At 33.6% G+C, this 13,584-nt stretch overlaps 1 long non-coding RNA gene across 1 annotated transcript; it reads right to left on the bottom strand.

Moving 5' to 3' along the window:
- Window positions 1–827: 827 nt before the first annotated feature.
- Window positions 828–12,500, bottom strand: LOC134701451 (uncharacterized). Its single transcript, XR_010104122.1, has 3 exons — window positions 12,403–12,500; window positions 10,656–10,746; window positions 828–929 (listed from the first exon to the last, which is right to left on the bottom strand). It is a non-coding gene; the product is annotated as an uncharacterized LOC134701451 (long non-coding RNA).
- Window positions 12,501–13,584: the final 1,084 nt, after the last annotated feature.

Raw genomic sequence — 13,584 nt, 5'->3', positions numbered from 1 at the left:
GTATACATTGACAAGAATTTTTTATAAAAGAACTGACATGACTTTTTATTGTTTTTTTTATAAATTCAAATTTATCAATAGATATGTGCGTAATTTTCTCTGAAGTAGTGATTAAATTTTTCTGGTCTTTTGGTTGATATGATATCTACAAATCATGTCCTTATTATCTTCCAAGTTTCAATAATTTCTGCTGTAAAGTTTCAGGTAGCAATAAACAGTTAGGAAAAATATCAAAATTTACCATCCCCTTTTCATTGCTTTCTTTCAATATTAAGCTTACTATTTGTGTCAAATATGTGCATATGTATGTAATCAGAATCTTCTATACATTTCATATCCAGTTTATAAAATTGAAGAATATAAATAAAGTTTCTTTTGAGTGTATTAACATGGCAACAATCTGCATATAATTCTCTAAAATATTGAAAAAAGGAGGAAAAGATGTCATATATTTTCCAATAATTTGGCTAAAATTTGAATTTCAATCGCTTAAACTAATACCATTTCTGAAGCTGTTTAAATAAATCTTTCAGTTAATCCAGTTTTAATGTCTTTCGTATTATCTTTTTTTGTAAAGTTGCGTCAAAAACTTCGTGCCAAAAATTTTACGACAAAAATTACGAGATTAACCGTTTGGACTTGTTTCGTTTGGATTTTAAGGATCCAATGTGGTTACTCACATTTTGGTATCTAGATAACTAGATTAGAATTGTTTATGTGCTACATATGTCATACTTACAATTAAAAATAATCGATACAAGACAATTTTATAATTTTATTATAACTGTAGACATTTTCCAATACCATTGTATTCTGTAGACATTTTCACATAACATTGTGTTCTGTAGTCATTTTCACATAAAATTGTATTCTGTAGACATTTTCACATGGCATTGTGTTCTGAAGACTTCTAGTATCAGATATTTTGACTAAAACGATAAGATGGGTTTCGTTTAAATGGCAAAGTTAAAGCAAGTGCATGTAATATAAAAGTAATCAAAATATTTTTAATTTAAATTAAAATCGAAAATCTCGCATTTTGTACGTTTGAATAAGTATTGCATATTTTGTTGTAAACCCTTTTTTTGCACATAGTATACGAATATAAATGTCAAAAGATGAATATTTATGTATCTATAAACAGTTGTAATTTGGTAAGGTACATAATCCTCCCTATAATAAAAAAAAAAATGGTTAACAAAATCAGTAGATGGAACTGAGCGAAATCCAGGTCCTGATCAAGTTACGAAAAGTATTTGAAAATAGTACACAGTAATGTGTATAGTTTACTTCCTATGTTAGATCTCATTAACAATGAACAACATGAGTATGACATTATTTGTATATCCGAATGTCATCTTGACAAGTCAATTACTCATGACCAAATTAAATTAAATGGATTTCATAAACCTATTAGGTTAGATAGAAATAGACATGGTGGAGGTGTGACCATTTATGTGAAATAATAGTCTATATTCTATTATACAGAATGACATATATGTAAGCAATCTTGAATAAACTTTGGGTTGAAGTGAGGAATTGTAGTAATGAAAGTTTTTTAATTGGTGTTTTATACCGGACTCCAAACTCAAATTATAATATATGGACTTATTTAGTGAGTCAATAGATAAAGCACTTGATTGCAATTTGCCAATTTTCCTTTGTGGTAATTTCAATCGCGATATCATGTCAAACATGATTAACTCTTTTAAAAAGTTACTTTACCGTTTTAACTTAGAAAATGTTGTTTGGGAGCCTACCAACTTTACAACCCAAACTGAACTTGTATTGATTTATGTGTGACTAATCGCAAGAACTTAATTGAATCATTAACCGTTCTTTCACCGATTTGCAGTTCTCATTCTCCTGTTCCAGTCGAAATTTCATTTAAAACTTTTAAACAACACTCGTTTAAAAGGCAAATTCGTGATTTTAAGCGTGCATATTATGAAATTCTTAAAAACCAGTTGAATGATACTGACTGGGATGATATTGTTTTTAATTCAAATAATATAAATGATCAGTAGCAGATCCAGCCATTTTAAAAAGGGGGGTTTCCAACCCAGTTCAAAAGGGGGGGTTCCAACTATGTCCCCATTCAAATGCATTGATCGGCCATAAAAAGGGGGGTTCCAACCCCCGGACCCCCTCCCTGGATCTGCTTGTTAAGAAACAAGATAAGACATCGTAATAGAATTCACCACAAAGCAAAAACTTCAAATAATCCAGATCAGTGGAATTTATTTTAGAGAAATTCGTAATTAACTCATCTGTTTACTTAGAAAGGCAAAAGATGATTGTATGTGCAAACTGACATCACATCTTATTGACAAAAGTATTCCTCCTGGTAAATGGTGGCGCATTGCCAAGTTTGTATCAAATTTTTCTAAAAATAGAGATTCCCCCCCCCCTTTTTTTTGGAACATAATGGCAAAATTGTTATGCATCCATTGGACAAATCAGAGATCATGAACAATCATTTTGCTAATATAGCTAATATTGATACAGAACCAGAAATTTCTGAAAATAATGAGCCTCCTCTATGTCATTTAAATAAATTTGTCATCACTGAGAAAGAAACATTAAATCAGTAAAAAAATCCTGAATGTAAACTAACCAGCTGGACCTGTCGGTTTCAGTCCTAGAATTTCAAAAGAGGTTGCTAGCTTTATTTCTAAACCATTAACCAAGTTATGTAATATGTCTCTATCAGTTAAACAGGTTCCACTGTTATGGAAAATTGCACATTTAAATCCTATTTTAAAAGGAAAAGGTAGTCCATATTCAGCTTTAAACTATCGTCCAATATCTGTTACTCGTTTTGTTTGTAAGATTATGGAAAAAGTTCTATTTAAAGATTTGTATAATTATATGGGGAGTTATAACCTTTTGTCAAAGTTTCAATCTGGATTCCAGCCAGGTGACTCTACTGTTGATCAGTTAATTTAAATATATCATAAAATTATTAGTAATATGGGTAGTGGTAAGGATGTAAGGTGTGTATTTTGTGATATATCTAGAGCTTTCGGTAAAGTTTGGCATAAATGACGCTATTTAAACTTAAACAATCTAGCATAAATGATCAACTCTTATCTTTGATAGAAAGTTATATTTCAGATCGTCAACAAAAGGTCGTTTCAAGTGTCATACCATCAATTAAAAGTCCCTATCTGTTCAAACCAAATTTTGCAATTTTCATATCTTTCTTACTACTTCACCGTAAGTTTAATTTCAAAGAAATAAGGTATATCCTGAATTGTACATGTATCAGCTTTCTACATGTCAATTTTCATCAGATGTTTAAAATCATATAAAAAGAAAAGGTCTTCCGAATAGAGATACCACTTAATAGTTACCAAAGGTACCAGGATTATAATTTAGTACACCAGACGCGCGTTTCCTCTACATAAGACTCATCAGTGACGCTCATATCAAAATATTTATAAAGCCAAACAAGTCCGAAGTTGAAGAGCTTTGAGGATCCAAAATTCCAAAAAGTTGTGCCAAATACGTTCGAAATTGGAGACAGTAATTGGTGATGTGACACCTTTCAGAAGCCTAAAATCTCATTTGTTTAATCAGTTCTTATCCGAGAAAACTTTTTGTGCAATTGTAATCACCCTGTTTAGGATAACAAACAATTCTTTTTTATCTTCCCTAAGTGCAATGATGTAAGACAGATCCGTCTTGATTCCTTTAACTCCATTGCTGATAAGCTTGATATAAATATTGCATTATTACTTTTTGGAAAACAGATTATTTTCATATCATATGAATATTGCTATTTTTAAATCTATTCCGTAATATATCATTGACACTCAACGTTTTGTTTGAAACTTACTTATTTTTTGTTTCATTTTGTTTTATTTTTTATTTTTTTTCTCCTCCACTTCAACATTATTCATTTAATCCACTAAGCAAGCTAAGTGTCTCTTTCAAGCCATATATATATATATATATTGACTCTTAAAATTCAAGAGTTAATCTAAAAATGAGGTTACTTTCTCTAAAAATGAGAGTACTTTTTATATGGCCTTCCAAATACCGTTTCGATCCCTAACATCACTGAAGAGACATTTATTGTCGAAATCCGGATATGGTGTACTAAAGAAATATTGCACCGAATGTTTGTGGCACAACATCCTGTCCACAAGTTAACATTTTTTTTTTCTGTGACGTATTAAATTTATATTAGGATCCATTTTGTTACATCTTGTGATCAATTTTATTTGGCAATCGCCAATGGCAGTCAGCAGGGTTAAAGAACATCAGTTGTTCGACCTGTTAGTCAAATGCGTTTTGTTGAAATATACTTTTTCACTCTTTTGGTCTTTTTGAAAATGTTGTTTGTGCTGTTTTTAGACCCTTCTACAACGAAATTTGTTTGACATGCACACGTATAAAAACTGCGGTTTTTATCCAACGCAGTCATAGGTTTGAACGTAGTTTTCAATTTAGACTCGTTTATATTTTTTGTTTGGGCATGTATCATATTTTCCCTCCGGTTTATATGATCCGTTCATCCTATATATTGACTCTTAAAATTCAAGAGTTAATCTAAAAATGAGGTTACTTTCTCTAAAAATGAGAGTACTTTTTATATGGACTTCCAAATACCGTTTCGATCCCTAACATCACTGAAGAGACATTTATTGTCGAAATCCGGATATGGTGTACTAAAGAAATATTGCACCGAATGTTTGTGGCACAACATCCTGTCCACAAGTTAACATTTTTTTTTTCTGTGACGTATTAAATTTATATTAGGATCCATTTTGTTACATCTTGTGATCAATTTTATTTGGCAATCGCCAATGGCAGTCAGCAGGGTTAAAGAACATCAGTTGTTCGACCTGTTAGTCAAATGCGTTTTGTTGAAATATACTTTTTCACTCTTTTGGTCTTTTTGAAAATGTTGTTTGTGCTGTTTTTAGACCCTTCTACAACGAAATTTGTTTGACATGCACACGTATAAAAACTGCGGTTTTTATCCAACGCAGTCATAGGTTTGAACGTAGTTTTCAATTTAGACTCGTTTATATTTTTTGTTTGGGCATGTATCATATTTTCCCTCCGGTTTATATGATCCGTTCATCCTATATATTGACTCTTAAAATTCAAGAGTTAATCTAAAAATGAGGTTACTTTCTCTAAAAATGAGAGTACTTTTTATATGGCCTTCCAAATACCGTTTCGATCCCTAACATCACTGAAGAGACATTTATTGTCGAAATCCGGATATGGTGTACTAAAGAAATATTGCACCGAATGTTTGTGGCACAACATCCTGTCCACAAGTTAACATTTTTTTTTTTTCTGTGACGTATTAAATTTATATTAGGATCCATTTTGTTACATCTTGTGATCAATTTTATTTGGCAATCGCCAATGGCAGTCAGCAGGGTTAAAGAACATCAGTTGTTCGACCTGTTAGTCAAATGCGTTTTGTTGAAATATACTTTTTCACTCTTTTGGTCTTTTTGAAAATGTTGTTTGTGCTGTTTTTAGACCCTTCTACAACGAAATTTGTTTGACATGCACACGTATAAAAACTGCGGTTTTTATCCAACGCAGTCATAGGTTTGAACGTAGTTTTCAATTTAGACTCGTTTATATATATATATAGGGACGGCTGCAGTGCAGGCGATTTGGTGTCACGATATCACAGTAGCATGGGTTCGAATCCCGGCGAGGGAAGAACCAAAAATTTGCGAAAGCAAATTTACAGATCTAACATTGTTGGGTTGATGTTTAGACGAGTTGTATATACATTATGTACACAGCCATGTATCACCATCATTGATGGCGATCCGATGGATACATCTGTTGTAGGGTTGTCACTGACTCAGACGTACTTATGAATATAATTATTTTCTGTGACTGTATCTTACATTAATTTGTAGGATCCTTTACTATAGATAATTTAGCTGATCTGTAACAATAACATCTTCATGCCTTATATATCATGTACTGTAGTACGCCGCTAGATTAAAACTGACGTGGAAAGGTAACATATGGCCACCGAGAGCTCTTTTTTGAGAGCCCAGGTGGTCGTGTGGTCTAGCGGGACGGCTGCAGTGCAGGCGATTTGGTGTCACGATATCACAGTAGCATGGGTTCGAATCCCGGCGAGGGAAGAACCAAAAATTTGCGAAAGCAAATTTACAGATCTAACATTGTTGGGTTGATGTTTAGACGAGTTGTATATACATTATGTACACAGCCATGTATCACCATCATTGATGGCGATCCGATGGATACATCTGTTGTAGGGTTGTCACTGACTCAGACGTACTTATGAATATAATTATTTTCTGTGACTGTATCTTACATTAATTTGTAGGATCCTTTACTATAGATAATTTAGCTGATCTGTAACAATAACATCTTCATGCCTTATATATCATGTACTGTAGTACGCCGCTAGATTAAAACTGACGTGGAAAGGTAACATATGGCCACCGAAAGCTCTTTTTTGAGAGCCCAGGTGGTCGTGTGGTCTAGCGGGACGGCTGCAGTGCAGGCGATTTGGTGTCACGATATCACAGTAGCATGGGTTCGAATCCCGGCGAGGGAAGAACCAAAAATTTGCGAAAGCAAATTTACAGATCTAACATTGTTGGGTTGATGTTTAGACGAGTTGTATATACATTATGTACACAGCCATGTATCACCATCATTGATGGCGATCCGATGGATACATCTGTTGTAGGGTTGTCACTGACTCAGACGTACTTATGAATATAATTATTTTCTGTGACTGTATCTTACATTAATTTGTAGGATCCTTTACTATAGATAATTTAGCTGATCTGTAACAATAACATCTTCATGCCTTATATATCATGTACTGTAGTACGCCGCTAGATTAAAACTGACGTGGAAAGGTAACATATGGCCACCGAAAGCTCTTTTTTGAGAGCCCAGGTGGTCGTGTGGTCTAGCGGGACGGCTGCAGTGCAGGCGATTTGGTGTCACGATATCACAGTAGCATGGGTTCGAATCCCGGCGAGGGAAGAACCAAAAATTTGCGAAAGCAAATTTACAGATCTAACATTGTTGGGTTGATGTTTAGACGAGTTGTATATACATTATGTACACAGCCATGTATCACCATCATTGATGGCGATCCGATGGATACATCTGTTGTAGGGTTGTCACTGACTCAGACGTACTTATGAATATAATTATTTTCTGTGACTGTATCTTACATTAATTTGTAGGATCCTTTACTATAGATAATTTAGCTGATCTGTAACAATAACATCTTCATGCCTTATATATCATGTACTGTAGTACGCCGCTAGATTAAAACTGACGTGGAAAGGTAACATATGGCCACCGAAAGCTCTTTTTTGAGAGCCCAGGTGGTCGTGTGGTCTAGCGGGACGGCTGCAGTGCAGGCGATTTGGTGTCACGATATCACAGTAGCATGGGTTCGAATCCCGGCGAGGGAAGAACCAAAAATTTGCGAAAGCAAATTTACAGATCTAACATTGTTGGGTTGATGTTTAGACGAGTTGTATATACATTATGTACACAGCCATGTATCACCATCATTGATGGCGATCCGATGGATACATCTGTTGTAGGGTTGTCACTGACTCAGACGTACTTATGAATATAATTATTTTCTGTGACTGTATCTTACATTAATTTGTAGGATCCTTTACTATAGATAATTTAGCTGATCTGTAACAATAACATCTTCATGCCTTATATATTATGTACTGTAGTACGCCGCTAGATTAAAACTGACGTGGAAAGGTAACATATGGCCACCGAAAGCTCTTTTTTGAGAGCCCAGGTGGTCGTGTGGTCTAGCGGGACGGCTGCAGTGCAGGCGATTTGGTGTCACGATATCACAGTAGCATGGGTTCGAATCCCGGCGAGGGAAGAACCAAAAATTTGCGAAAGCAAATTTACAGATCTAACATTGTTGGGTTGATGTTTAGACGAGTTGTATATACATTATGTACACAGCCATGTATCACCATCATTGATGGCGATCCGATGGATACATCTGTTGTAGGGTTGTCACTGACTCAGACGTACTTATGAATATAATTATTTTCTGTGACTGTATCTTACATTAATTTGTAGGATCCTTTACTATAGATAATTTAGCTGATCTGTAACAATAACATCTTCATGCCTTATATATCATGTACTGTAGTACGCCGCTAGATTAAAACTGACGTGGAAAGGTAACATATGGCCACCGAAAGCTCTTTTTTGAGAGCCCAGGTGGTCGTGTGGTCTAGCGGGACGGCTGCAGTGCAGGCGATTTGGTGTCACGATATCACAGTAGCATGGGTTCGAATCCCGGCGAGGGAAGAACCAAAAATTTGCGAAAGCAAATTTACAGATCTAACATTGTTGGGTTGATGTTTAGACGAGTTGTATATACATTATGTACACAGCCATGTATCACCATCATTGATGGCGATCCGATGGATACATCTGTTGTAGGGTTGTCACTGACTCAGACGTACTTATGAATATAATTATTTTCTGTGACTGTATCTTACATTAATTTGTAGGATCCTTTACTATAGATAATTTAGCTGATCTGTAACAATAACATCTTCATGCCTTATATATCATGTACTGTAGTACGCCGCTAGATTAAAACTGACGTGGAAAGGTAACATATGGCCACCGAAAGCTCTTTTTTGAGAGCCCAGGTGGTCGTGTGGTCTAGCGGGACGGCTGCAGTGCAGGCGATTTGGTGTCACGATATCACAGTAGCATGGGTTCGAATCCCGGCGAGGGAAGAACCAAAAATTTGCGAAAGCAAATTTACAGATCTAACATTGTTGGGTTGATGTTTAGACGAGTTGTATATACATTATGTACACAGCCATGTATCACCATCATTGATGGCGATCCGATGGATACATCTGTTGTAGGGTTGTCACTGACTCAGACGTACTTATGAATATAATTATTTTCTGTGACTGTATCTTACATTAATTTGTAGGATCCTTTACTATAGATAATTTAGCTGATCTGTAACAATAACATCTTCATGCCTTATATATCATGTACTGTAGTACGCCGCTAGATTAAAACTGACGTGGAAAGGTAACATATGGCCACCGAAAGCTCTTTTTTGAGAGCCCAGGTGGTCGTGTGGTCTAGCGGGACGGCTGCAGTGCAGGCGATTTGGTGTCACGATATCACAGTAGCATGGGTTCGAATCCCGGCGAGGGAAGAACCAAAAATTTGCGAAAGCAAATTTACAGATCTAACATTGTTGGGTTGATGTTTAGACGAGTTGTATATACATTATGTACACAGCCATGTATCACCATCATTGATGGCGATCCGATGGATACATCTGTTGTAGGGTTGTCACTGACTCAGACGTACTTATGAATATAATTATTTTCTGTGACTGTATCTTACATTAATTTGTAGGATCCTTTACTATAGATAATTTAGCTGATCTGTAACAATAACATCTTCATGCCTTATATATCATGTACTGTAGTACGCCGCTAGATTAAAACTGACGTGGAAAGGTAACATATGGCCACCGAAAGCTCTTTTTTGAGAGCCCAGGTGGTCGTGTGGTCTAGCGGGACGGCTGCAGTGCAGGCGATTTGGTGTCACGATATCACAGTAGCATGGGTTCGAATCCCGGCGAGGGAAGAACCAAAAATTTGCGAAAGCAAATTTACAGATCTAACATTGTTGGGTTGATGTTTAGACGAGTTGTATATATATATATATATATATATATATTTCAAATGACTTATAAAGGACATTTGCATGTTTCAAGGTTCTTGAATAAATGATGAGTAATTGTCTATATACTTAAATATACATTGCACTTAGTAAGTAACACTGTAAACATATATGTGCTCGTGTGTGCTCATAAGTAGCATGCATGTTCCACTATATTGAATTATTTTAAATACAGTTGTTATAATTGAATTATACCTTGTACATGTAATATCGAGAGAGCTTTTATAGGCTGTCTGTTGCTCAATCCTTTTCATATCTTAATGAACAAAATATGTTTGAAATTAAATTTCCCGTTCTAAAACCATCGACAAAAGAAAGAAAAATCAGGAAATTTTATTGAAAGTTTGTAGAAAAATATTTACGGCTAAATGCCATTCTAACTCGTCACATATGAATGTTCTCTATTTAAACTGATTACCTATATAATTAATAATGATCATTTAAATTAAAGAGCGTTTGTGTTCAACTTCAAAATCTACGCAAAATTGTGTGCGAAATACCCGATAAAGCTTTTAATCTAGAGGAATGTGGAATACTATACTATAATACAGAGTACACGACAATGTAAAACTTTCAAAACATAACTTACAAAAACTTCGTTTGACCAGTCTATGATTTTCAAAAACAGTATTTCAAAAGTAAGAAGATGTGGAAGACTAAACAATAATACCTGTATTTATATTAAAAAAAAACAACATTCAAATTCTAAAATGGAAAAACATTCACAACTAATATGATGTTGGTGGTTCTTATAGAATATATATAAATACTAAAAAATCTTCACAAAAAGAAACATATGTTTTCCATTTGTTTCCCTTATTCTTACAGTATGAACCTAATTTCAAAAACATGTGTTGTGTGGTCAAAAAGACACATTATTTGGTTTGTTATTTTGAACTTACAAGCAACATGTCGATCCACAACACTCTCCTTCTCTTACATTGCTGACATGACAACCACCATCATAACAAATATGAGCACAGTTAGTTACACCTGTAAAATTATTAAGTTGATTTATTGTTTTTCTAAGGGAAAACAAGTACAATCATTTGTTAGTCTATTCTAGTAAAGTTTTGTTGTTCCTTCTGGGACTTCATTTTTAACCCTTTATTCAATTTTTCGCTTTTTTAATGTGTTGTTTAATGTTGATATTGATCTAAATACTGTAAATATCTGACATAATGATTTTGTCCCGATTGAAACATTTTGACTTAGTGTTGATTATCGTGGAGGTTGATGCAGGTATAAGAGGAGACGCTTATCCTGTCGAAATACCGGGTCTCAATCCTTTTGGTTTTAATTTATTTTCTTGATTTGTCTTCTAGATACATATATAAATTTTGAACATCGGTACGCTAATGTTGCCTTTTTATGATTTACCATATCAATTAATTTTTGTCCGAATATTAACGATACTAATTTAATGCACCAGATGGACATTTCTGCAATTAGATAAACTCGTCATAAATACCAGTCTTGTCATTTTGTATGCGTACTAAATTTTTGAAGCCTGGTATATTTGATAAGCTAGTACAAAAGTACTTAAGGTGGTATGGGTGTCTTCCTCCATCTTGGATTGTAAAAACAGAGAACCAAAGGTCCAGATATTCCATCAAGTAAGCAAAATTTGATGCAGGAATGCAAATATTTAATGTGAATTTTCATTTCAATTTATAATAATATAACTTGTAAATATAAATATTTTTGCAAATGTTAATTATTTTTGGTTGTTTTTATTTTTTTTAAATGACATTTTAAAGGGAGGTTACTCTAAAACAGTACATTTTCTGAAGGATTCTACATGGAATTTTCCTGTTTTGTATTTAAGCCGAAAAAACGTACGGTGACTCTCTATCTTTTATTTTGATATTCTCAAAGCATTGTCTGAAAGCTATCTTTTCCTGATGTATTTAACAATTCTATCATTTTGTTTAGTTTCTAATCACAAAATGGTGTTTTTCTTGTATAATCCATACTAAATGTGTCATTTTGTCTCGTCCTGTAGCGCGGCGACCTATCACTTTTATTATATTTTTCAACATGTATCAATAGATACTACGTTTTGGCAAAGTATGAACAAATTCTATCATTTTTATTTTAGACTCCCATACCACCTTAATCTACATAATTTGGTGATACCCCAAAATACTAACAGTATATTAGTAGACTATCGACCCATTCAGAGCAAAAAACATTTACAGTACCAACTTTAATTTCAAAATGACTAAAAAACTATTTTGTTAGAAACAATATTTTTTTCAAATCTTTTGGCACATTGTTGTTTAGATTACTAAATTCATGTTATGGAATAATTCATATTTTTTTTTATGTTTTGCATTCATGTTCTTCATAGATTATCTATATAAGGTACTGTGGATTTATAATTATTCGCTGGATATTAATTTTCATTGCTTTCATGATAACAGATGAGTCATGAATTCAAATATTCAACGAATAAATTATTTTCAATGGGCTTTGTTAATAGATTTTGGCAAAACCACTAAATCAAATATCCACGAATATTCAAATTTTAAGAAATCCACGAAAATTGATATCCACGAAAATAAATGAATCCACAGTATATGATTTCTAATCAAAGACTTTCATTCCGGACATAATCTATCATCTTTTCATTTCTTAACAACTTACATTTAGTTGGCGTACAGCAGACCCTGTTCCCACAACATCCTTTTGTGTCTATTGTTCCATTACATGTATCTTCTTCTCTTATACATGTTGAACCGGCAGGACATAGATCTTAAAATAAAATGGAGAGGTATTAACCGGATTCTCAAACGAGATGTTGAAGCGGCAGAACATTGATCTTAGAATAAAATGGAGAGGTATAAACAGACTTCTCGCATGAGATGTTGAAGCGGCAGGCTATTGATCTTTGAATAAAATGTAGAGATATTAACAAAATTCTCATTCGAGATGTTGAAGAGGCAGGACATTGATATTAGAATAAATAGTAGAGATATAAACAGAATTCTCATTCGAGATGTTGAAGCGGCAGGACATTGATCTAAGAATAAAATGTAGAGATATTAACAGAATTCTCATACGAGATGTTGAACCGGCAGAGCATTGATCTGAGAATAAAATGTATAGGTATTACCAGAATTCTCACATGATATGTTGAACTGGCAGGGCATTGATCTTAGAACAAAATGCAGAGATATTAACAGAATTCTCATTCGAGATGTTTATATGTGATGTTGATGTTTGATGTATAAAAAATAAAATGTAGAGGTATTAACAGAATTCTCACTCGAGATGTTGATATGTGATGTTGATGTTTAATGTATAAGGAAGAGTTTACCAAGTCACGAAAATAGCAGTTTGTATCTTATAGTTCGTTTCGATGTGTGTTGCATTGTCGTTTTTTTTCTGTTGCACTGAAGTGTTTCTGTTCTTTCGTTGTTTTCCTAATATAGTTGTTGTGTTTCCCCCGGTTTTGTTTTCTCACGATTTATGAATTTCGAACAATGGTACATTACTGTTACCTTTATTTTACTGATTTTAAATTCGAATTTACTTATTATAAAGACATAAAAATAATTTGTATATTGATGTTTTTTACTTGTTACATGTCGATTCATTTAATGTCAATGTGTGAAAAGTCATAATTTACAAATGAAGATTTTGTGAAATAACACAGTTACAAATTCAAATTGATAGTTTAGAAATTAAGAAATTTGAAAGTATTAAGTACAAGTTTTAAATTGACAATTTACAAATTACGAATTTAGAGTTTACAAAGATACAAGTTACAAATTGACAATTTACGATACTTTTCATAAAATCCATGCCATTAGTTCTCTTGTGAAA

This window comes from Mytilus trossulus, unplaced genomic scaffold, assembly GCF_036588685.1.
Source record: "Mytilus trossulus isolate FHL-02 unplaced genomic scaffold, PNRI_Mtr1.1.1.hap1 h1tg000244l__unscaffolded, whole genome shotgun sequence".
Taxonomy (NCBI): domain Eukaryota; kingdom Metazoa; phylum Mollusca; class Bivalvia; order Mytilida; family Mytilidae; genus Mytilus; species Mytilus trossulus.
The sequence above is the reverse complement of the archived record's forward strand: the minus strand, read 5'-3'. Positions and strand labels throughout refer to the sequence as shown.